The sequence below is a fragment of the Mobula hypostoma genome, chromosome 4 (assembly GCF_963921235.1).
Source record: "Mobula hypostoma chromosome 4, sMobHyp1.1, whole genome shotgun sequence".
Taxonomy (NCBI): domain Eukaryota; kingdom Metazoa; phylum Chordata; class Chondrichthyes; order Myliobatiformes; family Myliobatidae; genus Mobula; species Mobula hypostoma.
The window spans coordinates 14137565-14161148 of NC_086100.1; the positions used below are offsets into that span (position 1 = coordinate 14137565).

At 44.6% G+C, this 23584-nt stretch overlaps 1 protein-coding gene across 2 annotated transcripts in view; it reads right to left on the reverse strand.

The window, feature by feature from the left end:
• The window catches only part of LOC134345133 (P2Y purinoceptor 1-like), an 83420-nt gene that overhangs the window by 20737 nt on the left and 39099 nt on the right, over positions 1–23584 (reverse strand). The window lies entirely within an intron of this gene.

Sequence of the window (23584 nt, forward strand, 5' to 3'; positions counted from 1 at the left end):
ACTTTTTTGCTCTAGCACTGCAATCCTTGACTTCCTAAATTTCTAAAAATCTAACTAATTTCGTTTCATATATCGTACTCCTCTACACTGGTGAGACTGGACACAGATTGGAGGATAGCTTCGTTGAGCACCTTTGCTCTGTCCACCATACCATCTGGGACCTCCCAGGTATTTTAATTGTTTTCCCATTCCCAAACTGATTTGTCTGTCCACGACCTCCTCTAATGCCAAGTTGAGCCAGACACAGATTAGGGAAGAGCACCTCAGTTTCCACTTGCTAGTTTCCAACCGGAGGTCATGACCATCTATTTCCCCAGCTTCTGGTAGCCATTCCCCTCTGTCTTCTCCACACATCCATCCATTTATAAACTAACTATCCATCTGTTTAGAGACACAGCACGGTACAGGCCATTCTGGCCCAATGCCCAAATACGCCTCACTAACGACTAACGTGAACTTCTATGCGATGTAGGAGAAAACCAGATCCACAGAAAACTCACGTGGTCACGGGGAGAATGCACAGACTCCTTGCAGAGAGAAACGGACTTCAGCATGGGTTGCTGGCACTGTTTTAGCTTTACGCTAACTGCTACGCCACCGTGACGCTCTTTATCCTACTGGTGCCAGCACCCCTTCTCTTTCCCCTCCCCTGCCCTCTCCATCTGTCCATCATCTGCCAACATTCTTCTCTCCGGTTCCCCTCCTCACTTCTTTCCCACTATTGCACGGTCCAAATTGTCTATCCTACCTGGTTTACATGGCCAGATTCCATCTTCTTCAGCCATTCGTCACTTCCACCAAGCAGCTCCCAGCCTCTTACACGATTTCAACTCACCCCATGAAACAAACCCATGAACTCTACCTCAATATATTTTTTGCTGTAGAAATACAGTGGGGTTTAAACTAGAGTTGCAGGGGCATGGGAACCACAGTGCCAGAACAACTAGTGGAGGGGTTGTGGGGACATGTTGTTACGACATCAGACAAAGTTAGGAATCAAAAGGTTGAGCAGGCTGTGACTAGAGTCCTGAGCTGCATATATTTCAGCGCAAGAAGTATCATAGGAAAGGCTGTAAAACTGACACATTTGACTTTAGCTTCTCCTCCTCAAATTTCAGGGTGAGTTTGATCAAATTATGATCACTTACCCCTAAAGGTTCCTTTACCTTAAGCTCGCTAATCAATTCTGGTTCACTGCATAACACTCTATCCAGAATAGCTGATCCCCTAATTGGCTCAACTACAAGCTGCTCTAAAAAGCCATTGTATAGACATTCTAGAAATTTCCCCCTCTTGGGATCCAGCACCAACCTGATTTTCCCAATTACCTGTGTATCGAAATCTCCCATGCCTATCATAACATCGCCCACATCTTTACTGCTGTATATAACTTCCAACAAGGTCTTTTTACCCTTGCAATTCCTTAGCTCTGCCGACAATGATTCAACACCTTCTGTCACCTCTTTGTAATGATTTGACTTCATTTTTTACCAGCAGAGCCACACCACCCCCTCTGCCTACTTGCCTGTCCATTCAATTTAATGTGTATCCTTGGATGTTAAGCTCCCAGATATAACCTTCTTTCAGTCATGATTCAGTGATGCCTTCAACATCATACCTGCCAATCTGTAGCTGTGCTACAAGTACATCTACCTTATTCTGTATACACAATGCATTCACATATAACACCCTCAGTCCTGTATTCACACTTTTCGATTCTGTCTACCATTTAGATTGCAGCTCATCCTATTGACTGCAATTTTGCCCTTTCATCAGCCTCTCCTTATTAGGAGTCTCACTACACACTGCCTCTGTTTGTAAGCTGTACTGTAAAAGGACTAGATAGGATTGAGTTTGTCAAATGTGTTCCAGAAAGTTTCCTTAATCAGTATGTAGAAGTCCCAACAAGAGACTGTGTGATACTTGATCTGCTATTAAGGAATAAGACAGGGCAAGTGACAGAAGTTTGTGTAGAGGAACACTGTGCATCCAGTGAACAGAATGCCATTAGTTTCAAAGTAAATATGCAAAAAGATAAGTCTTGTCCACAGATTGAAATTCTAAATTGGAGAAAGGTCAATTTAAATGGTATCAGAAAGGGCCTGTCAAATGCAGATGGGACAGGCTGTTCTCTAGCAAAAGTGTACTTGATAAGTGGCAGGCCTTCAAAAGTGAAATTTTGGAAGTACAAAGCTTATATGTGTCTGTCAGAATAAAAGGTAATGATAACAGATATAGGGAACCTTGGAAGTTCATGAAGGCAAGGAAGTGGATGTTGACTTTAGCAAGGCATTTGACAAGGTCCCGCATGGGAGGTTGGAGAAGTAGGTTCAGTTGCTCAGGATTTAGGAAGAGGTAATAAACTGGATGAGACATTGGCTTTGTGTGAGAAAGCAGAGAATGGTATTAGATAGTTGCCTCTCTGACTGGAGGCCTGTGACTTGTGGTGTGCTGCAGGGATCAGTGCCGGGTCCACTGTTGTCATCTATATTCATGATCTGGACGATAATGTGGTTAACTGGATCGGCGAATTTCTGGGTGACACCAAGATTGGGGGCGTAGTGGACAGCGAGGAAGGCTTTCATGGCTTGCAGAGGAATCTGCATCAGCTAGAAAAATAGTAAGTGGAATTTTATACAGGCAAGAGTGAGGTGTTGCACTCTGGTAGGACCAACCAGTGTAGGTCTTACATAGTAGGGCACTGAGGAGTGCGGTAGAACAAAGGAATCTGGGAAGACGTGTACAATTCATTGAAAGTGGTGCCACAGGTAGATAGGGTTGAAAAGAAAGCTTTTGGTGCATTGGCCTTCATAAATCAAAGTATTGAGTACAGGAGATGGGATGTTATGATGAAGTTGTACAAGACATTGGTGAGGCTTAATTTTGGTGTGAAATTTTGGTCACCTACCTACAGGAAAGATGTAAGCAAGATTGGAAGAGTGCAGAAAAGATGTACAAGGATGTTGCCAGGTTTGGAGGACCTGAGTTATAAGGAAAATTTGAACAGGTTAGAACCCTTTTCCTTGGAACGTAGAAGATTGAGAGGTGATTTGATAGAGATATACAAAATTGCAAACAGGCTTTTTCCACTGAGGTTGGGTGGGACCACAACCGGAGGTCACGGGTTAAGGGTGAAAGGTGAAAAGTTTAAGGGGAACATAAGGGAAACTTCTTCCCTCAGAGGGTCATTGGAACGTGGAATAAGCTGCCAGCACAAGTGGGGCAGGCAAGCTCAATTTCAACGTTTAAGAGCAGTTTGAACAGATATATTGAGTCATAGGGAAAGTACAGCACAGAAGCAGGCCCTTTGACCCTTCTAGTCCAGACCGAACCATTTCAACTACCTACTCCGATCAGTCTGTACCGGGGCTATAGCCCTCCATACCCCAACCATCCATGTACCTATCCACACATCCCTTCAACATTGAAATCGAGCTCACATGCACCACTTGTGCTGGCAGCTCATTTCACATGTGCCTGTTAACATATTTACATCCACTCAGACACAAAATAATTCTTTGGGCCTCCTGATTGTGGAAATGTGCAATTACCAATGGAGCCACAGAGGACAGGTCATGTGAACAGCTTTGACACAACCCCCTCCTAAAGAGGGCCTTATTACTTGGTTAGGAATTAGATATCTCTGCATTTACTGCCATTCTTTGAGCATGTATGACGTATGAGTTTTTGAGGGACTGATTATATGTGTGTTCATTATGTAACCCTCTCACTGTAGGCTTGTAATGAGTTAGCTATTATGGTGAATATAAACTAACAGCAACATAACTCTACAATCATGGGAATAACAATGAGGAGGCCACTTCCAATAAACACTCCAAGATAAACATGATTCCGGTGAACACAACACATAAAAGTTTGAATGTTCCTTTAAGTGAAAGTAGGACTGTTACTTGTGTGAAAACTGACACACCCATGCAAATTTACTGCTCATCAGGAAGCAATAATTTAACTCACACCAGTGTAAACTTAGATTGAGATTGTATTGGCAAAATATTGTAAACTATAACAAATAGTAATATGTAAATTATGCCAGGAAATAAGTCTAGGACCAGCCTATTGGCTCAGGGTGTCTGACCCACCAAGGGAGGAGTTGTAAAGTTTGATGGCCACAGGCAGGAATGACTTCCTATGACGCTCTGTGTTGCATCTCAGTGGAATGAGTCTCTGGCTGAATGTACTCCAGTGCCCAACCAGTACATTATGTAGTGGATGGGAGACATTGTCCAAGATGGCATGCAACTTGGACAGCATCCTCTTTTCAGACACCACCGTGAGAGAGTCCAGTTCCATCTCCACAACATCACAGCCTTACGAATGAGTTTGTTGATTCTGTTGGTGTCTGCTACCCTCATCCAGCTGCCCCAGCACACAACAGCAAACAAGATCGCACTGGCCACCACAGACTCGTAGAACATCCTCAGCATCGTCTGACAGATGTTAAAGGACCTCATTCTCCTCAGGAAATAGAGACGGCTCTGACCCTTCTTGTAGACAGCATTAGTGTTCTTTGACCAGTCCAGTTTATTGTCAATTTGTATCCCCAGGTATTTGTAATCCTCCACCATATCCACACTGACCCCCTGGATGGAAACAGGGGTCACCGGTGCCTTAGCTCTCCTCAGGTCTACCACCAGCTCCTTAGTCTTTTTCACCTTAAGCTGCAGATAATTTTGCTCACACCATGTGACAAAGTTTCCTGTACTCAGCCTCATCTCCCTTGCTGATGCATCCAACTCTGGCAGAGTCATCAGAAAACTTATGAAGATGACAAGACTCTGTGCAGTAGTTGAAGTCCGAGGTGCAAATGGTGAAGAGAAAGGGAGACAAGACAGTCCCCTGTGGAGCCCCAGTGCTGATGATCACTCTGTTGGACACACAGTGTTGCAAGCACATGTACTGTGGTCTGACAGTCAGGTAATCAAGAATCCATGACACCAGGAAAGCATCCACCTGCATCGCTGTCAGCTTCTCCCCCAGCAGAGCAGGGCACTTAACGCACTGGAGAAGTCAAAAACCATGATCCTCACAGTGCTCACTGGCTTGTCCAGGTGGGCGTAGACATGGTTCAGCAGGTAGACGATGGCAACCTCAACTCCTAGTCAGAGCTGGTAGGCGAACTGGAGGGGATCTAAGTGTGGCCTGACCATAGGCCGGAGCAGCTCCAGAACAAGTCTCTCCAGGGTCTTCATGATGTGGGATGTCAATGCCACCGGTCTGTAGTCATTGAGGCCGCTGGGGCACGGCATCTTCAGCACAGGGATGAGGCAGGATGTCTTCCACAGCACAGGAACCCTCTGGAGACTCAGGCTCAGGTTGAAGACATGGCGAAGTACTCCACATAGCTGAGGGGCACAGGCTTTGAGCACCCTGGTACTGACACCATCCGGTCCTGCAGCCTTGCTTGTGTTGAGACGTTTCAGCTGTCTTCTCACTTGTTCAGCTGTGAAGCCCACCGTGGTGATTTCGTGTGGGGAAGGGGTATAGTCATGAAAGCAGGGTGGGGGACTGTGAGGAGGGGTAGGAGGGGAGAGTGGAATATATGTTGGTTGGGGGCCGACAACAGATGACTCATATGGGGGATGGACAGGGGCCACAATGTCAATTCTGTTAAAGAACATAAACATATACATAATTATTGGAGCTCATTGTTGCATTATCAATCCTGTTTTCTTCACTTCGTTTACTCAAAGTACTGAAATAGTTTTGTACTGAGGAACCCATCCCAGCGAAAAAAATTCACGCAACCTCCAAGGTTGTGTGCTATCTAGCTAACTAAAAGTTATCTGTACATTCCCCTTGAGACCAAAGTCTGCAAGAAGATTTTCTGACAGCAGTATCTGTCCATCAAAATTGATTTCTTTGAGCATTTCGCCATGTTCTTATGTTATATTTGTTGTGCGTTTCTTTCCTCCGTCTTTTTCCTCTTTCCTCCGCCTTTTTCCTCTTTCCATCCCATGCTCTGTCGAAAAAAATGGCTCCTTCGTTCCTGTTGCATGCTCTCTCTCAAAAAAGGACATTAACAAGCCAAATCTTATGGGCTAATTCAGCAAGCCTAACTTAATCAACTGAATTTTTATTTTAAACAGCAAAAATGAAATACTCAATTGTATAATGTAATTAAAGGAACATTTAATGCAGTTTGAGAAAATCTGCAGAAAGCATGACTGTATTAACAAAATAAGCATAGTCTTAAACAAGGGTATTACAATTATACATGTGTATGGATCTGATTGTGAATGAGTGTGAATATATGTGATTGTGTGATTGCATGGACCATTGTGTGCACGAGTGTGTGTGAATGTGAACATGTGTGTGATAGTCAAAAAACATGACTGAGTGTGAATTTGCTTATGCTAATACGGTTGTGTGCAAGTGTGTGCAAGTGAATTTGTGCGTAAATGCAAATGTGACTGGGTATCTAATGCGATTGTGTACCTGTAATTATGCGTGACTCGAGCTCTTTGTGAATATGTAGTAGTCTATCTTCTGCTTCTTCACCATGACACTACTGACTGCACAAATCTCAAATAATGTCAATTATTTAGTGTTGCACATTTGGCACTCCCACCATTAACCATCTGCATACAATGATCTTAATGTATCCATTCCACTGCCTTGGTAACTACGATCCCACTGACAAAGCTACCCTTAGGACTAAGAGTAGGTGATTCAGTACCTCGATTGTTCTGTCATTCAATAAGATTAGGTCATAGCTGTTCTAATTGTGATCTCAGCTCTGTATTCCCATTCATCCAAAGTAAATGTTTGTTTATCAAGAATCTATAAACCACTGTCCAAAAAATAATCACTCTACTTCCACTGTCTTTAGAGAAGAGAATTCCAAAGATGCACAAGACAAAGAACAAATTGTCCTTTCTGTCTTAATCGGACCATCTCTTATTTTATACATTGAGGCCCTGTTCTTAAATCTCCTTACAGAGGAAACATCCTCTCTACAATCACATCATCACACACAAAAGTGGAGAGGAGCCAAAGTTGTTGCTCTCCTAAAACCCAATAAAGACCCCAACATTCCTAAAAACTACAGACCGATTTCCTTGCTCCGCACCCTCTATAAACTCTACGAGAGACTCATACTGAAAAGAATATCCCCCTTAGTCAAAGATCTTCTAACACCAGACCAAGCCAGGTTCAGGCCAGGCCGCTCTTGCTGCGGTCAAGTTCTGAACTTAACCCAGTATATTGAGGATGGCTTTGAAATGCGACAAATTACAGGGGCAATATTCATTGACTTAACAGCAGCATACGACACTGTGAATCACAGAGGCCTTCTACTGAAATTATCTAAAATGTTAAAGAACGAAACCACAGTCAAAGTAATAAGAAGCCTCCTAGAAAATCGTAGATTTTATGTAGAAATGAATGGAATTAAGAGTAGGTGGCGTCCACAAAAGAACGGACTACCACAGGGATCGGTCCTGGCACCTCTACTATTTAATGTCTACATAAACGACCAACTAACCTTTTCCAACACACACAAGTTTATCTATGCAGACGACCCATGCAGAGCAACACAAGCTAACTCCTTCCAAGAAGTCGAAGTACGACTTACAGCAGTCCTTGAAGCAATGAAGCAGTATTATGAAAAATGGTCTCTGAACCCAAATCCACCAAAAACTCAAGTGAGTGCATTCCACCCGAGGAATCGAGAAGCAGCTCGGAAACTCAAGATCTTCTGACGTAGGAAGGAGCTTGAACACCATCTGACTCCAATTTACCTGGGCATGACAATAGACAATAGACAATAGGTGCAGGAGTAGGCTATTTGGCCCCTCGAGCCAGCACCGCCATTCACTATGATCATGGCTGATCATCCACAATCAGTATCCAGTTCCTGCCTTAACCCCATAACCTTTGATTCCGCTATCTTTAAGAGCTCTATCCATCTCTTTCTTGAAAGCATCCAGAGACTTGGCCTCCATAGCCTTCTGGGGCAGAGCATTCCATATATCCACCACTCTCTGGGTGAAAAAGTTTTTCGCTGGATAGGACGCTCTCATTTGCCACTCACATCCAAAAACTCTGAGGGAAAGTTGGCTCTCGCAACTCTCACCTGAAAAAATTAGCAGGCACGAAATGGGGGGATAATGCTGGCACACTTAGATCAACTGCCCTAGCGCTCTGCTATGTACCTGCAGAATACTGTGCACCTGTGTGGGGCAGATCAGCCCATGCGAAGAAAATAGACCCATTGCTTAACGAAGCCTGCTGAATAATCATGGGCACACTGCGCCCCACACCCACTAACATCACTTACAGACTTGCAGGCATTGCTCCCCCAGAGATCTGAAGACACACTACGACAAAAATTGAAAAAGGTAAACAGAACTCGGATCCACAGCACCCACTACATCATCATGTGCCAATTTCCAACCGCCTAAAATTGAGGAAAAGCTTTGCTACAGTGGAGGAACTACCGCACGGAATGTCCCCCCAAACATACAGGATTGACCTCTGACAACAAACAGAAACCAGAACCCCACCAAACAATACAGCGCAAGACCCCACAGAAATGTTACCAGATGGGGCACTGCTTGACAGACGGAATTGGTGCACTCTCAACAGAGCGAGAGCAGGAGTTTGTAGGACGGGAGACAATATGGTGAAGTGGGGTTTAAAGACCAGCGAATCCTGTGAGTGTGGCAAAAGGGTGCAGAACATTGAACAGGTTCTGCGCAACTGCCCACTCTCACACGATTTAGCTGACACTGACCTGCTCAACATCAACCAAACAACACTAGAGTGGCTGGCTGGCTGGTGTGACAGGCTATGATGATCATCACACACAAACTGCTGGAGGAACTCAGAAGGTCAGGCAGCATCTATGGAGGAGAATAAAAGTCAATGAATAAAAGGAGTACAGGGTGGAAGATGATTGGTGAGACCAGGGAAGGGGAGATGATGTGAGAAGCTGGGAGGTGATAGGTGGAAATGGTAAAGGGCTGAAGAAGGTGATATGTGGATCATCCTTTCAGGGCCCCTCAGGATCTTTTATGTTGTATGCTCCATACAATTACTCCTTCAATAATTCAGACATTTATATTGTATTACAACTCCTCGCCCTCTAACTTTTTTTTCTGAAATCTCAAGGTAAGATGACTCTAGATTTCTGTAATATCCGGCAGTGAGAACATATCCATATATTTTCATTCAAGTGTTGAGAGGTCAGATGGCTATCACCTTCCTCTGGTTCCCTAACTCCTGCCCTTTATCCCATAGTCCATTCTCCTCTCCTATCAGAAATCCTTCTTCTCCAGCCCTTTGCCTTTTCCATCTATCCCCTTCCAACTTCTTACTTCATCCTCTGTTCCCTCACCCACTCACCCACCTGCTCCTCACCTGGTCTCACCTATCACCTGCCAACCTGTGATCCTCTCCTGCTTCCACATTCTTATTCTGGCTTCTTCCCCCTTCCTTTTTGTCTGGCATGAACATCATTTTTCTAAACTCCAGCTATTTCTACCCCCTTCTTCTTTTCCCTTTTCCCGTTCCTCATTCTGGCTCCCCTCATACCCCTTCTCTTCTCCTCGCTTGCCCATCACCTCCATCTGTTGTCCCGCCTCCTTCCCTTCCTCCCACAGTCCACTCTCCTCCCCTATCGGATTCCTACTTCTTCAGCTCTGATGTTTTCAACCTATCATCTCCAAGATTCTTACTTCATCGGCCCACCCACATCATTCAGTCTCACCAATCACCTGCCAGTTGTACTCAGAGGCTGTGTACAAGAAGGGCCAGAGTCACCTCTATTTCCTGAGGAGACTGAGGTTCTTTGGAGTGAGTAGACCTCCCCCTCACATGTTCTACCAGTCTCGTGCTGCCAGTACAATCTTCTATGTGGTGGTGTGCTGGGGCAATGGCATCGACATGGGTGATGCCAACAGTCTCAATAAACAGATCGGAAAGGCCGACTCTGTTATAGGAGTCAAACTGGACCCACTGGGGGCTGTAGTAGAACAAAGGACTCTGCAGAAAATCCTGGCAGTTCTGGGCTATGTTTCTCACCCTCTGAATGCCACCTTGGCTGAACAGAGGAGCACTTTCAATAGTAGAGTAAGACAACTGCGCTGCTCCAAAGAGCGCTGTATGAGGTCATTCTTACCCTTGGCCATTGGGCTCTATAATGAGTTAACCCATAGCTGGGGAAGTGATGCCCCCTCCTGTTAGACTGTTTGTGGTAACTTAGTTTTTATTCCTTCTTACTTCTCTTCTAATATTTATATCTGTGCACTCGTAATGTTACTGCGACACTGTAATTCCTTTGGGATCAATAAAGTATCTATCTCTCTCTCTCCACCCTCTTCCCCAGCTTCTTATTCTGGCTTCTACCCTCTTTCTTTCCAATCCTGATGAATGGCTTCGACCTGAAACATTGACCGTCCATCTCCCTCCACAGATGCTGCCTGATCTGCTATGGCCCAACAGCACTTTGCTTTCATTTTAATATGTTCCTGACTTCCATGTAAGCACATGCAAGTTCAGAATATTGTAGAGACATGGTAGTTATACAGTGAGGAAAGATGCTTTTCTGTTTACCAATTCCAAACTAACCACCAAACAACCACTTATAATAATCCCATTGAATTTTCCCCACACTCCTCCCCAGAATCTACCACTCACATACACACTCATCGTCATCATCATGTGCCATGCCCAATAACATGAGCGATCATGGTCTTATGACCATGATTGTTCTTGACAAATTTTTCTACAGAAATGGTTTGCTATTGCCTTCTTCTGGGCAGGGTCTTTACAAGATGGGTGACCCCAGCCGTTATCAATGCTCTTCAGAGATTGTCTGCCTGGTGTCAGTGGTTACATACCAAGGACTTGTGACGTGCACCATCTGTTCGTACGACCATGGTTTCATGTCACCCTGCTCGGGGGCTAAGCAGGTGCTACACCTTGCCCAAGAGTGACCTGCAGGCTAGCGGAGGGGGAAGGACTGCCTTACACCTTTGGTAGAGACATGTCTCCATGCCACCACCCATATGTACACATAGGAGCAATTAATGGTGGAAATGGAATTGAGTATTATTGTCACATATCCTGAGATACAATGAAACATTGTGGGTATGATATGTTCGCTCCAGAATGTGGTAATGAATTCCACAGATTCACCACCCTCTGGCTAAAGAAATTCCTTCTCATCTTGATTCTAAAGTTCTGCTTCTATTGTGAGACTGTGCCCTCTGGTCCCCCACTACAGGAAATGTCCTCTCCACGTCCACACTATCTATATTCGATAGAGAGACAGAATCTTTCAGTATTCAGTAGGTTTCATTGAGATCCCCCCTCAATCTTTTAAACTATAGTGAATACAGACCAAGAGCCATCATGTGTTAACCCAATCATTCCCGTGAATCTGCTATGGACTTTCTCTAATGTCTGCGCATTCTTTCTTAGACAAGGGGCCTAAATCTATTCGCAATACTCTAAGTACAGTCTAACAGAGCAGAATAAAGCTTAATTCCTTCAGACGGGAAATGTAAATTTAGAAGGGTAGAATGGTTATAGTAGGAGTAATGAAGGAATCCACAAGAAGCAACGAACAACAGTTCACCTTTTGACTTGCACTTCTTCAGAACGGTGAACCTGTGCAATTCAATGCCACACATGGCTGTCATTGGGTATATTTAAACCATGGGTTGTTATGTTCTCAATTAGTAAGGGTGTCAAAGGTTATGGGGTTAAGTCAGGATAATAATAAATTAGTCATGTTAGAATGTTGGCTCAGACTCAATGGGCCTAATTCTGCTCCTATGGTTTATGGTCTTAGAGAATGTGGGTGAAGTAACAAAACCCATGAAGTCACAGGGGAAAGTGTAGACTTCACATGGACAGTGCCGGGGTCAGGATCAAACCTGGGTCTCTGAAACCGTGAGGCATTAGCATTACCAGCTGCACACATGTATATATATATATATATATATATATATATATACACACACACACACACACACACACACACACACACACACTCCTACACGCACTCACGCCGCTGGGAATCTTGTACGGAGTTGTACCAAGCACAGAGTCCCAATGTACATATTGCACACAAAAGGGAACATTATTCCAATGGGTATAGAACAGAGAACAGGACAGCACAGAAACAGGCCCTTCGGCCCACAATGCTGTGCTGAACCAATAAAGTAATCAAATGACCGACTAAACTAATCCCTTATGCCTGCACAATGTCCATATTCTATCATTTCCCTCACATTCATGTGCCTATCCAAGCGTCTCTTATTTGTCCCTGAGATATCTGCCTCTACCACTACCCCAGGCACCCACCAACTTCTGTGTAAAATAACTTGCCCCTTCACATCTCCTTTGAACTTACTCCCTCTTATCTTAAATGCATGCCCTCTAGTATGGGGTATTTCAACTCTGGGGAAAAAAGATACTGTCTGTCCATCCCTGCCTTTCATAATCCTATAAACTTCTATCAGTTCAACGATTGACCTGTATCAGTTCTGTCTCCCAGGCCCTGCTGCTTATTGATAGCCCGCTCCCGAAAGGGGAAAAGAAAACACTTCTCAGTAGTGTGGAGGAACAGAGGGATCTTGGGATTCATGTCCATAGATCCCTCAAAGTTACTGCACAAGGTGATAAGGTTGTTAAGAAGACGTGTGATCTGTTGGCCTTCATTAGTTGCGGCATTCAGTTTAGGAGCTGAGAGGAAATGTTGCAGCTCTATAAAATTTTGGTTAGACCACACTTGCAATATTATGCCCAGCGCATCTGTAGTTGTGAACTTCAGGACATTTACAAAGGCAGGTTCTTATTGTGGACCCACGTCGCCCCAACCACAATCTATTCCAGCTGCAACCATCCAGGAAACATCGCCGCAGCATAAAAGCGAGGACCAACAGGCTCCAGTACAGCTTCTTCCGCCAGGCCATCAGACTGATTAACTCACGCTGATCTGAGTGTGTTTCTATGTTACTTTGACTGTTCTATTTATTATAAATTACTATGATTGCACATTGCACATTTAGACGGAGACGTAGTATAAAGATTTTTACTCTCATGTATGTGAAGGATGTAAGAAATAAAGTCAATTCAATTCAGTTATGTTCATTTCTAGTTGCTTCATTATGAATTACAGAACTTATGATATTGAAACTCTTAGGGGTTCAGTGATCATTACATGGACTCAGATTCAAATTCATTTATTTATTACATGTCCTTAGCAACATACAGTGAAATACATTGCTTGCATTAATGAGCAATACAATCTAACAATACGCTGGGGGCAGCCTGCAAATGTTGCCACACATTCCGGCACCAAAATAGTATGCCATCAATGTTCAGCAGACCAGCGCTCCCAACAAGAAGAACAACAACGTACAATTAACAACAGTAAACTAAGCTCCTTTCCTCTCTCTCCTACCCACTCAGACTCAGACAGAATTCCGACTCCCGGACAGGCCGCCTCCAGGCCTCCAACCTACCCCGCCCCAGAGTTGTGGTCTCTGACTTCCAGACACACTTTCCACTGGTTCTGGCGCTCCTGCCTGAAAGGACCTCCAATCCCAGGACTCATCGATCTGTGGGCACTGGTGAGGGAGGGGACAGGTCACCAGCCCTTATCTATGGGCACTGGGAAGTGCTGGTCGTCTCAGCACTGGCTCTAGCCACTAACATTTCAATTTCATTTAATGCCCTTAACTCTTAACTCCCCTTATCCCAATCCTTAAACCCTAATCTGTCCCCAAAACCATCTCTATGAATTTAAGAAGCAACTAAGCCTGATTCAGCTTACATCGCAGTTTGACACCATTTTAGCCATCAAAAGACACAAAACTGTCCAGCACATGCATACCATACAAGCCAAATTCCATTTCCTAGCCCTTTGGAGGTTTAAGCAATTCAGCAACTCAAAGTTCAAAGTTCAGGTTTATTATCAAAGTGCGTATACATCACAATATACTACCCTGAGAATCATTTTCCTGCAGGCGTTCACAGTAGATACAAAGTAAAGCAATAGAATCAGTGACAAACTTCGTACAAAGACGGCCAAGCAACCAATGTGCCAAAGATGACAAACTGTGCAAATACAAACAGGAAACCGAATAATAAAAGGAAAAGTAATAAATAATTTTGCAAGCATGAGTTGTAGTGCAGCATGAAAGTGAGCCCATCGGTTGTGCAATCAGTCCAGTGCCGAGGACAGTGAAGTTATCCTCGCTGGTTAAGAATCCTGATGGGGTAGTAACTACTCCTGAAGTGTAATAACTGTTCCTGAACCTGGTGGTGTGGGACCTAATGCTCCTATATCTCCTGCCCGATTGTAACAGCAAGAAGAGAGCATAGCCAGGATGGTGGAGGTCCCTGATGATGGATGCTGCTTTCTTGTGACAGTACTCCTTGTGGATGTGCTTAATCAGGGGGAGGGATTTTTCTCTGATGGACTGGGCTGTATCCACTTTTTATAGACTTTTCCGGTCTTGGGTATTGGGGGATCTGTAACAGGCTGTGGTGCAACCAGTCAGGGAGCTCTGCACGGCGCATCTATGGAAGTTTGTCGAAGTTTTAGATGACATGCCAAACTTGCGCAGGCTTCTAAGGAAGTGGGGATGCTGCTGTGTCATCTCATCCAGAGATGGTTGAAGTGCGAGGAAGGTTCCCTCTTCCACCCCGCTTTCAGACAGAGTGTTCCAGAGCCCAATCCCGCCCCACCACTCTGTGCGTGAGAAGATTTGCCCTCACTACAATCCTGCTGACAGTTACTTTAGGACTGAGCTGCAGGAAAAGATATGAGAGACAATATTTATTGCGAAGCTGGGATTTGGATCAACACATACAACTTACGAGCAGAACCAATGAAGCACCTCACTAGTCACCAGGGGAAATGGTGGAGGTTAATACAGAATTAGATCACGTTTCTTATCACTGGCTTTTGTTGTTCAGTCATTAAGTTGAGTCCGACTCTTTGTGACCTCATGGACCGTAGGGTCCATAGGGTTTTCACGGCGAGATACGGAAGTAGTTTGCCCGGCTTTTCTTCCGTGCAGGAGCTGCTGCTACCCAGGTTGGGACCCGGCTAGATTCGACCTCAGGACCGTCTGCCTTGAAGTCGAGTGCTGATGCCATTACACCACCAGCTGGCCATCACTGGCTTACATGCCATTAAATTTATTTTGCCGTGGCAGTACAATGCAAAGATACCAGATAACTATACATTCAAACATACTCAGTGGCCACTTTATTAGTTACCTTCAGTACCTAATAAAATGGCCACTGAGAGTGTTTTTGTGGTCTTCTTCTGCTGTAGCCCATCTACTTCAAGGTTTGACGTGCTGTGCATTCAGAGATGATCTTCTGCACACCAATGTTGTAACATGTGGTTATTTGAGTCACTGTCAACTTCCTGTCAGCTAGAAACAATCCGGCCATTGTCCTCTGACCTCTCTCATTAACATGGCATTTTCACCTGTATAGCTGCTGCTCACCGGATGCTTTTTTGTTTGCTTTTTGCACCATTCTCTGTAAATTCTAGAGACCACAGTGCATGAAAATCCCAAGGGATCAGCAGTTCCTGAGATACACAAACCACCCCATCCAGCACAAGCAGTCAAAGTCACTTAGATCACATTTCCTCCTCATTCCGATGTACGGTCTCGTTCTCATTCTGAACAAACACTGAGTTGCTGCCACATGATTGGCTGATTATATATTTGCATTAATGTACAGGTGGATGGGTGGGCACTGAGTGTACGTTAGAAATGTAACACATTTGTGCAAAAAAAGGAGCAACAAAGTGGTGTCCATAGGTTCATGGATCATTCAGAAATCTGATAGTCGAGGGGAAGAAGCCCCTTCTGAATTGCCGAATGTGGACCTTCAGGGTCCTACCTCCTCAAGGGACATGTTCAACATGTGAATCTTCAAAAAGGCAGCACCCATCATTAAGGGCTTCCGTCACCCAGGACATGTCCTCTTCCCATTGCTATCATTAGTAAGGAGGGACAGGAGCCTGAAGACGCACACTCAACATTTTAGGAATGGCTTCTACCCCTTTGCCACCAGATTTCTAAATGGACAATGAACCTACCCACGAACACTACTTCACTATTCTTGTGTTCTGTTTGCACGACTTACTTATTTTAATATATCTATTTATTATTGTAATTTATAGTATTTTAATGTATTGCACTTTAATGCTGCCGCTAAACAACAAATTTCACAACATACATCAGAGATATTAAAGCTGATTCTCCTCCCCATGGTTGCAACGAGAAGAGGGCATTTGGAGACACTTGTATAGGTCTATAGATAGGAAAGAAGTAGATCAGATCCAGCCCGCAAAGGTATTTTGACCGGCCCATGAGCAAATATTGGGATACTATGCTTATCCGGCCCGCAAGCGATCTTTCCTTATTCTGAGTGTTTCAGGCGACCACACCGATGGACATGCATGGCGTCTTGTTACACTGGCCCCAGGTTCCGTTTTGTTCCAAACCAGACACTGGTATAAACGAATGACGGGAAGGCAGACTACCTTATTAATATGTATTAGATACTCTCCGTGCACGCACAGGTTTTCAGATGGGGTCTTTCAAATTTGTAAACAGAAACAGCGTCACTGTGTTTTAACAAGAAATCCACGCTAAATATCCAGATATTTACATGTGCTACGATACTTGTTGAATAACTCACGTTTCGAAATAAAATCAAAGAAAAAAATTCCAATGGCAATGAATGCAAAACGCAGGAAGGTAGACGCTGAATGCTGAAAAAGCAACGAAAGTGAAGGAAATACCCCTGCCAGCTACGAAGTCTCAAAACGTATTGCAGAAAAGATGAAGCCTTTTACAAATGGAGAGTTTGTCAAAGAATGTTTACTGACAGTGGTGGGTATTGTTTGTCCTGAAAATAAATCTTTATTTACATCTATCAGCCTATCAGCAAGAACGAACACACAGCGAGTTGAAGAAATGTCAACAGTTGTTAAAAGTTGTTTAAGGGATGCCTGCAACGAATTGCATTTTTTTTCAATTGCGCTGGATGAGAGCACAGACTTGCAAGACACTGCTCAACTTGCAGTGTTTGTGCGAGGAGTGACCTCAACTTCTCAAATTTTTGAAGAGTTTATTCAATTAATTCCTATGAAGGACACGGTTACTGGAGCAGACAGTTTTGAAGCTTTGTTGAAAATGATGTCAAAAATGAAACTTAATGTGTCGAAACTAATTGGCATCACAACTGATGGGGCACCAGCAATGGTGGGGCAGAAAAACTAAACTGAGTTCTTTGATTACTAATTGGCATCCTTGGTTAAACACAAATAATTTTCCAGCATGTGTTATTCATTAATTTGAGACAACACAAAACTAGATGTATTTACATGGATAATTCCCATATTTCAATTTTTTTATGGCATTTATCTGGCCCACAGAGGCAAAAAGGTTCCCGACCCCTGAATTAGATGGACATGGGCCTAACATGGGTAAATCAACTTCAAGTTCATTGTCCTCTGATTGTACATTTATCCAACCAAATGAAACAACGTTCCTCTGAACCACAGTCCACCTGCACATGGTGAGGCCACCTTCAGGGTGGAGGAGCAACACGTTATATTCCACCTGAGTAGCCTCCAACCTGATGGCACGAATATTGATTTCTCCTTCTGGTAAAAAATATTCCCTGCCCCCTCCCTTCTTCTATTCCACACTCTGGCCTCTTACCTCTTCCTGCCTGCCTATCATCTCCCCCTGATGCCCCTCCTCCTTCCCTTTCTCCTATGTTTCATTCTCCTCTCCTATCAGATTCCTTTCTCTCCAGCTTTTACCTTTCCCACCCACCTAGCACCTTCTAGATGGTTCTCCTTCCCCTCTACCTACCTTTGTATTCTGGTGTCTTCACCCTTCCTTTTCAGTCCTGAAGAGGGGTCTCAGCCTGAAACGTCTACTGTCTATTCATTTTCATACATGCTGCCTGATCTGCTGAGTTCCTCTTACATTTTTTGTGCGTTCCTCTTTCCTGCGGTTCTTATAATGTTCTGGTGAAAGTAGTCCTATAAGGAAGTTGGGCAGGAAGGAGTTAGATTCAGTGATAACAAAATCAGAGCAACACGCACAAGATGCTGGAGGAAGTCAGCAGGCCAGGCAGCATCTATGGAAAATAAAGAAGGTGAAAGTAGATTATGAAAATAAACTAGCACAAAATATAAAAACGATAGTAAAAGTTTTTATAATTATTTAAAGTGGAAAAGCATGGCCAAAGTGAACGGAGGTCCCTTGGAGAACGAGAAGGTGGAAATAATTTTGGGTAATGAGGAAATGGCCGAGGTTTTGAATAACTATTTTTTGTCGGTTTTCATGGTAGAAGACACGTCTAACATGCCAAAGAGAGATGTTATAGATGTGATGAGAGATACAATAGATATCACTAAGGAGTTAGCTCTGAGAAAACTTGTGGGCCTGAAGATAGATAAGTCCCCTGGTCTTGATGGAATGAATCCCAGGGTATTGAAAGAAATGGCAGAAGTTATAGTAGAGGCTTTGCTGATAATTTACCAAAGTTCTCTGGAAAGAGGATGTAGGCAAAAGGCATTGTTACAATAGGCCAGTTAAGTTAACATCTGTAGTTGGGAAAATGCTTGAACCCATCATTAAAGAAGAAATAGTGTGGCATCTGGAAAGAAATGGACCCATCAAGCAGATGCAGCATGGATTCAGCAAAGGGAGGGTGGCGGTAGGACGGGATAAGAGCAGACTTGCACGAAATGGAAGAGATGCAGTTGTGAGCACCGTTGATGGTGGAGGAAGGGAAGCTCCTTTCTTTGAAGTAGGACGTCTTCGTTCTACCTTCATTCTGGAATGAAAAGCCTCATCCTGAAAGCAGATGCAGTGGAGATGGAGGAATTGAGAAAAGGGGATGGTATTTTTACAAGAAACAGGATAGGAAGAGGTATAGTCCAGGTAATTGTGAGAGTCAGTGGGTTTATAATACCCATCAGTAGATAAGCTGTCTCCAGAGACAGAGAGATTGCGTAAGGGAAGGGAGGTGTCAGAAATAGGCTAGATAAATTTGAGGGCAGGGTGGAAGTTGAAGGCAAAGTTGATGAAGTCGCCAAGCTCTGCATGGGTGCAGGAAGCAGCACCAATGCATCACTGATGCAGTCACTGATATAGCATAGGAAGAGTTGGGGTGAGACACTAGTGTAGGCTTGGAACATCAACTGTTCCATGTAGCCGACAACAAGGCAGGCATAACTGGGACCTATGCGAGGACCCATGGCTACACCTTTTGTTTGAAGCAAGTGGGAGGAGCCAAAGCAGACATTATTGAGAGTGAGGACAAGTTCTGCCAGACAGAGGAGGGTGGTGGAGGAGGGGAACTGGTTGGTTCTGGTGTCCAGAAAGAAACGAAGAACAGTGGAGACCCATTGTTTCTGCTTGTTCCTGCACCACTGAACTCATATCTGCATACCTCGACACAGTTTTATCTCCCCTTGTTCAATTCATTCCTACCTACATCCATTACACTTCACACGCTGAAAAATCATCTTTTCAATAATTTCAAGATCCCCGGCCCCGAGCATCTTATTTTCACTACAGATGTCCAGTCCCTATACACTTCCACCCTCCACCGGCAAGGCCTCAAAGTTCTCTGCAGATTTTCTACTGCATGAAATAAGAGCAGTGTGTTTTCAAATCAGTTTGGTGTTCCACTTGGAGAGCAACATGCCAAGTGCTAATGCTGCCCATGCACCACTGAGTCTTTCCTTTTTTTTAAGTAAAGATGTTGTGGTTTGTAAGACGCTGAGGAGCAAGTGAGACATTACAGAGCAGATTTTGAAGATCAACATGAACTCAAAATGCTGGAGGAACTGAGCAGCTCAGGCCCCATCCATGGAAAGGCACTAACAATAAACAGTTGGGGCCGAGACCCTTCATTGGGACTGGAAAAGAATTGGGAAGACTCCAGAATAAGGTGGTGGGGGGAAGGAAAAGAGTACAAGCAGGAAGGTGATAGGTGAACAGGTGGGGGGGACAAGGGGAGAAGCAGGGAGGTGATAGATGGGAAGGTAAAGGCTGGAGAAGGAGGAATCTGATCGGAGAAGGGACCTTGGGAGAAAGGAAAGGACGCAGGGCATCAGAGGGAGGTAATAGGCAGGTGAGGATGAGAGAAGCAGTAGGAGGGGAGGCAGAGTGGGGAACTGAAAAAGAGAGGAAGGAAAGGGGAGTGGAAAAATTACTGGGTTAGAGGAATCGATGTTCATGCCATCAGGTTGGAGACTATCCAGAGAGAATATGAGGTGTTGCTCCTCCAACCAAAGTGTAGCCTCGTCCTGGCTGCTACCTCCCTGCTCATGAGAGCAAGCCACCCCGGTTCTTTAGGTACCAGGACATACCATCTTCAATCACCCACAAAGTTAACTTGAGACGACACATGAATGCACCCCACAATGTAGTTACAATCATATTACAAAATAGAGAGAAGTATCTACCCTAAACGCAACAAACAATAAGAGTCTTGTCATCTTCAGAAGTTTTCGGATGACTCTGCCATAGTTGGATGCATCAGCAAAGGAGATGAGGCTGAGTACAGGGCTACGGTAGGAAACTTTGTCACATAGTGTGAGCAGAATCATCTGCAGCTTAATGTGAAAAAGACTAAGGAGCTGGTGGTAGACCTGAGGAGAGCTAAGGTACCGGTGACTCCTGTTTCCATCCAGGGGGTCAGTGTGGACATGGTGGAGGATTACAAATACCTGGGGATACGAATTGACAATAAACTGGACTGATCAAAGAACACTGAGGCTGTCTACCAGAAGGGCCAGAGCCGTCTCTATTTCCTGAGGAGACTGAGGTCCTTTAACATCTGCCAGACAATGCTGAGGATTTTCTACGAGTTTGTGGTGGCCAGTGCTATCATGTTTGCTGTTGTGTGCTGGGGCAGCAGGCTGAGGGTAGCAGACACCAACAGAATCAACAAGCTCATTCGTAAGGCCAGTGATGTTGTGGGGATGGAACTGGACTCTCTGACGGTGGTGTCTGAAAAGAGGATGCTGTCCAAGTTGCATGCCATCTTGGACAATGTCTCCCATCCACTACATAATGTACTGGTTGGGCACAGGAGTACATTCAGCCAGAGACTCATTCCACCGAGATGCAACACAGAGCGTCATAGGAAGTCATTCCTGCCTGTGGCCATCAAATTTTACAACTCCTCCCTTGGAAGGTCAGACACCCTGAGCCAATAGGCTGGTCCTGGACATTTCATAATTTACTGGCATAATTTACATACTACTATTTAACTATTTATGGTTCTATTACTATTTATTATTTATGGTGCAAAAACCAATTTCCCCCGGGATCAATAAAGTATGACTATGACTATGACTATATACACAATTCCTTAGTAATGGGAATGTGTAAATGGAATGTTCCACTGTGTATGGCAGGAAAGGCACCACAAAGCCAAACCCTTTCGGACTTATCAGAATATACCAGGGGCCATCTTTGTGTGTGTGTGTGTGTGTGTGTGTGTGTACGTGTGCGTGTGTGTGTGTGTGTGTGTGTATATACGGTATACGTGTGTGTGTGTGTGTGTGTGTGTGTGTGTGTGTGTGTGTGCGCGCGCGCGCGCGCGCGCGTGTGTGTACGTGTGCGTGCGTGTGTGTGTACGTGTGTGTGTGTGTACGCGTGTGTGTACGTGTGTGTGTGTGTACGTGTGCGTGTGTGTGTGTGTGCATGCGTGTGTGCAATGCCAATCTGTAAGGAGTGTGTTCACCATGCGCTCTCGATCACAGCATTGCAAGGTTTAACTCAGAGAAGGAAATGAACGTTTCGTGTGATTGACAGTGAAGACCAGGTCCATGTGGAGAGTTATAAAACAGCGGGATCTGGAGTTCAAGTACATGGCACCCTGAAATTGGAGTCACAGGTAGACAGGGTGGTGACACTGGGATTCATCCATCTGGGCCCTGAATACTAAAGTTGAGAGGTCATGGTGCAGTTGTACAAGATGCAGATAAGGCTGCACTGGAGTATTGTGTTAGCTTTGGCCACCTTGCTGCAGGACAGCGTGTCATTAAACTGAAAGGAGTGTAGAAAGAATTTATAAGGATACTGTCAGGACTTGAGGGACTGAGTCATAGGGAGAGGATAGACAAGCAAGGATTTATTCCTTGGAGTGTAGGAGACTGAGAGCTGACCTTACAGAGGTTTATAAAATCATGAGGGGCAAAGGTAGGGTGAATGCACTCAGACTTTTTTCCAGGGGTGGGGAATCAAGAACTAGTGTGGACATATGTTTAAAGTGAGATGTGAAGAGATATAACAAGAATTCACATCTCTCATGAGTCATTTGCTGCAGGATACCCACAATTCAACATACTCATGTTGCTATAGTAATAGTGATGTAATCACTCGAATGGAGTATGATTTCTCCAAAGTGATCCTCTATTGGTGGGTCCTCAGGTGGCTGTAGAGGCTGATCCAAGTTCCACATATTCTGGTGCAGTGTGGGCAAGAGTAAGTGCTGTCTGTGGTTAGTGGTTGGGTCTTTTGATTGTTCCTTCTCCTCTTTCACCTCCTGTTCTCTGCAGTGTAGGGGAAGTCATTCTCACGTAGCACAGCTCCCTCTTAAACAAATTTCCTCCAAGTATATCTATTGAGTGCAACATCTTCTCAGTTTTTAGATGTAATGTTGAATTTCTTCAGGCTGATTTCAATGTTATCTTTGAAGCATTTTCTTTGCTTGCTGACCTTCCATCAACTGGGATTGAAGGCTCTGTTTGGGGGGGATGTGAGTTAGGTATCCAGATAACATGACCCATCCACTGGAGTTGGTGCTGCTTTATCATGGGGGAGATGCTGTTCACGTTGGGCTCCTCCAGTACGCTGGCGTTAGTGTGTCTGTCCTTCCAGCTGGTTCTCAAAATCCTTCATAAGGGTCTATAGGGATTGTTCCAGAGCTTTCAATTAACTCAGGAAGACATAGCATTGATGCAGCTGGCCGAGTTGGGTTACTGGTTAGTGATGGACCCTAGGCTGTTGGTTGGTGATGGCATCTCGGCTGTTGGTTCAGGGGCTTATTAATGATAATGGGACTGATTATCAAAAGCAGATATATGTGGTGTACGTGTGTAAGTGCTACGAATCAGCTCATCACTGAAAGTTGTTCAGGGCCTGCTGTATGCAGGCCTGCATTGCTTCATCTTCTGAAGAGTTGCAAATAGGACCAAATGTTGCAAAACCAGTGGGTCATGGAGTAACACAGCATGAAAACAGGCCCTCAGACTGCACCATCCAGGCCGACTAAGGTTCCAAATTTCAGACTTGTTTATTTATCACCGTGCTTGGCAGAGCCACCCATAACATGACGAAACAACAGCAGCTAAACACGCCACGTTCCTCCCTCCCACCGCCCGCACAGCCACACAAGTCCTCTCCAACCGCAGAACAGGCCACAGGCCTCCACTGGACATCAGGCTCCACGTAGACTTCAGATTGTAAACCCACTGCTTTGGCCATCGGGCTATGACTTCTGGACTTCCTGTAGCCCATTTCTCCACTTTCACTGCACT